We start from the raw sequence: 4,613 nt of genomic DNA, 5'->3' as shown, positions 1-4,613 counted from the left end.
CGGCGGCGGCGGGCGGGACGCGCCGGGCAGCGGAGGAGGAGCCGGGCAGACAGCGCTGCGCGGGGCGGGGGCTGCGGAGCGGCGCGAAGGGCGGCAGGTCCTGTCCCCAAGCCCAGGGATGTCTTCTGCTGCATCCTGCGGTGCTCTCGCTGCTGAGTAACTCTCCCTCGCAGCCACCGAGAGAGCGCAGTGGGTGGGGCGCGTTATACCCCTTGCTCTGGCACGGGAAGCCGCAGGCAAACGTGCGGTGCCTTTGGGCGCTCAGAAGCTTGATTCCCCCCGTTTCTTTGTATCAAATATTATCAAGTCACCATTTTAGTAGTTTGAGGGGTTAGTTTTAGTAGGAATTTTGCCTTGGAAGAAGAAGAAATCTACTTATCTACAGGTTTTTGCCTGCACTCTTTGAGTGGGACACGAGTGTTAGTTAAATGCTGCACTGTCAATCACTCATGTTTTCCCGTTGGTACTAAATTCTTCAGAGCTTCATTCAGGAATAAGATCCTTTCAAAAATCACGAGTTGCATGTCTAGAGCAAGGCCAGGCTGGATGGGGTTTTGAGCAACCTGGAGCGAGGAGGCCAGCCTTTTCTCCTTAGTTGGAAGCAATGGCACTAGAAGAAATGGTTTCAAGCTGCTCCAGGAGGAGGTTTAGGCTGGATGCTAGGACACACTTCTTCTCAGAGAGGGTTATCAAACATTGGAATGGTCTGCCCGGGGCAGTGGTGGAGTCACCATCCCTTGGGTTGTTCAAGCAGGATGTGGACTTGGTGCTCAGGGACATGGTTTAGTGTTGATCCTTCAGTGCTGACTCGAAGGTTGGACTGGATGATGTTTGAGGTCTTTTCCAACCAGCTGTTTTCTGTGATTCTGTCTGACCCCCATGTCAGGGGGGTTGGAACTAGATGGTCTTTAAGGTCACTTCCAACCCAACCCATTCTTTGATTCTAAATAGCATGTTTGAACAAGGGAAGTTGTTATGGAGTTGCCATTCTTGGAGATGCTCAAAATGCAGCTGGTGACAGAGCGGAGCACACTGCTTTGCCTGACCCTGGTTGGACTAGAGGTCTGTAAAGGTGCCTTCCCACCACAGCAACTCTAGGATTGTGAGAAATAACATGTTTTTACTCTGAACAGAGCTCTTACTGGGCTCTTTTGGAGCTGCTCAGTGCAACTGCCAGGGAGAACAGAAGGAGGTGAGGGAACCTGTACCCATGGGGTGTGCAATACATTGAATATTTGAGAGGGCTCCAGCAGTTGAAGTGCTGTTACATAAGACTCCTTCACTTAGATGGACCTATGGGAGCTCCTTACTTGCCAACTGACCTATTAGTTGTCCTCCCAGTTGTTTCACTCCCTTGCATTTTATGCTTCCATCCTGGCACTTCTTTGCCAGTTTTCAGTTTCTCAGTCCTTGTACCACCATTTACTTTCCTGACACACGACTTAGGCTTTTCTACAAGCAAGAGCTGATATTTGACTGCCATACATCAGTCTACTTCAAAGTCATAGCCAGCACGGGTATCAAAAAGGTACTTTGATGGGGGATCTCACTGCTTTTCTAACTAGAAACTTCTTGAACTCGTGTGGATAACCATTGTTGGCATTTTAAGCAGAAGTCAGGGAGGAGACCTTCTGGTGGTTTTTAATTCCCCTACCATCATTCTTGGAAACATCCCATCTGACTTGGCTTAAAACTTAAGGAAGACTTCAGCCTAGCTTCTAGGCTGTTACAAGTGGTTAAAATGTGTCTGTGTTAGAAAGAATGAAATTAACTTCTCAATTTTAGTGTCTCCTTTTCCAAGTTAGCTTTTTCTCCCCCTTGACTAACAAATAATACAGTTTGTATAAATTTGTATCATAACAGAGTTTGTCACTCTGCTATCACCTTCAACTGCCTCTACCACCCATGACAGCAGGGCTTTGTTTCCCTTGTTATTTGGGCTTTTTCTTCTCTTTTTTATGTGTTTATTTGAAATGGAATCATAGAATCAACCACGTTGGAAGAGACCTCCAAGATCATCCACTCCAACCTAGCACCCAGCCCTATCCAATCAACTAGACCATGGCACCAAGTGCCTCATCCTGGCCTTTCTTGAACACCTCCAGGTCTCCAGTTCCTTCCCCCAAAAACCAACCAACAGAAAACCAACCAAACAACTTTAATAAATGGAAAAAATTAATGATAGGAGAATCTAATTTTGATGGGACAGTGTGTCTCTCCTTCATGAACACAGCAAATTTGGACTAGCCCTTAACTCCTGCATATCTACTTCAGCTTGGCTGTAAAAGAGAATGGTTAAGAGCAAACTTTATTGTGCAAAGCGTCTAAAAGGTTGAGTTGCTTGAATATCTTTATTGCAATACTTCAGGAAATGAGGTTATTTATACACAAAATATCCAAAGTCCATTTAGGATGATATACCAGTTGGTTGTGAAAACAATCCCCTCCTAGATCCATTGATTTATGCTTCTGTTTAGCTGTTGCAGCTGTGAGTACTGTCAGGTGCAGCTCCTGTCTTTGTCAATCAAGCGTGGGAAAGAGGTGATAATCTTGCCCGATAAGATGCTGTGTGGCAGGTGTTAAGGAGCAGTTTGCCTCTCCAAGGAACTTGCAGGCAGGTCTGGGGTGTTTCTTTGTTGTTTCACCTGCCCCTCTTAGCCCCAGAAACCCAGCAGGAGGGAGGAGATACTGTGCTTGGCAGGCTTGGGGATTGTTAACCAACTTGAACGCGTGGGTCTGGGGCTCTTTATGTTTAACTTTCCCTGGTCACAAGAGATGCAGTTGAAAGCTTTACAGCTGTGATTTTCAGGAACCTCTTATTATGAGCATTGCTCACGTTTGCAGGAAGTACATTTACTTTGTGGAGCAGTGCAGATGTGTGCATCTGTATGCGAACATAAGAGCTCTTGGCTTCAGCTCTGTTTATAACCCTGTGCTCCTTGCTCAGTCTCAGCTGCTCTTGACTTCCACTGGAAATCCATCTGAGCAAGGCACACAGTTTGGCTTTGTGTTTATGCCAGGTGATGGTGACATACTGACTGCACTCAGGTGGTGACTATTATTGGATGTGTTAATGGACAAAAACTGAGGTAGGTGGACTACTTAGATATTCCTACAGATCATGGCTGTTGTCTGCAAGCAATAAAAAGCCCTGCTTGGATGAAACAGAACTTAGTTTTTCAGTTTCGTACATCAGGCTGCTGCCACCTGCCTCTCTGAATACAAACCTGTCATCAGTACAGAAAAAAACAAACTCCTTTTTTCAATGCTTCCACCAATAAGGGTGTGATTGCCTCAGAAAGTGACAACCTACACATTGCTCTGTAAGTAGTTCAACTCAAGAGTGTGAATAGATGACTTGTTTTAATGCAGATAGCATCAGGCCTTGCCAAATGTGTTAATAAAGAACAACAGGAACATTAGGAGGGAAGTTCAGAGATGTGGCCACAGTCCAATACAGCCTTGCAAAACTGATCTTCCTACAGAAATATTTAAATAGTTGTGATTAAACATGCAGGGAGCCTGCCCTGGAAAACACAGACTTAGACTGTTCTGTGGAAAACACTTCAGGAGGTTTTTACCTTTGCATTAACTGGATAAGACAGTAGCATTTTGGTACTCTTCAATGGAACTTAAAAGTACTTGAAAGTGTTTAGAGCTGCTATCATGCTTATGTTTTGAGAACCAGATGTAGAACTGAGAAAGGAGCTATTTGTGTTATCTGCCATTGGAATGGGCTGCCCAGGGAGGTGGTGGAGTCACCGTCCCTGGAGGTGTTTAAGAACAGCCTGAATGAGGCACTTAGTGCCATGGTCTAGTTGAGTGGACAGGGCTGGGTGCTAGGTTTGACTGGATGATCTTGGAGGTCTCTTCCAACCTGGTTGATTCTATGATTCTATTTGGGAACAGACCTGTGTGTGCCTTGTGTACCCTCAACGCCAGCTGCGTTGCAATCATGAGTAAGTGATTTTTTTGTTTTCACCAACTGATGAGGGCAGGCCTCATGGCTGTCTACAGCTACCTGAAAGGACATTGAGGAGAGGTTGCTGGTCTCTTCTGACAGGTAAATAGTGATAGAACAAGAGGGAATGGCCTTAAACTGCAGCTGGCAGTTCCTGGACATCAGGAAATTTTTTTCACAGCAAGACTAATGAGGCATTGGAATGAGCTGCCCAGGGAGGTGGTTGAGTCACCAACCCTGGATGTGTTTAAAAGTCATTGGATGTGGTGCTTAGGGATATTGGTTTAGTGTGAACCTTGTAGAGTAGGGTTATCAATAGGACTTGGTGATCCTGAGGGTCTTTTCCAACCTGAATGCTTCTGTGATTCTGTGATAATGTACAGTTTTATGCCTTTTGTGTTTGCATACTCATCAGTCCTGTGCATTCAGTCTTTATTCTGTTAGCCAGCTCAAAATTCAGGTGCAGGCTGCTGGGTTTTCCAGTGCAATCAAGTGGCAAAGGTCTTGCTTCAGTAGAACATAGATGGGAAATAAGTGCTGTGTCCAGTTCTGGGCTCCTCAATTCAAGAGAGATGTTGAGGTGCTGGAACGTGTCCAGAGAAGGGCAACAAAGCTGGTGAGGGGCCTGGAGCAGAGCCCTGTGAGGAGAGGC

Source organism: Pogoniulus pusillus, chromosome 31, assembly GCF_015220805.1.
Source record: "Pogoniulus pusillus isolate bPogPus1 chromosome 31, bPogPus1.pri, whole genome shotgun sequence".
Taxonomy (NCBI): domain Eukaryota; kingdom Metazoa; phylum Chordata; class Aves; order Piciformes; family Lybiidae; genus Pogoniulus; species Pogoniulus pusillus.
Note: the sequence above shows the minus strand (reverse complement) of the source record.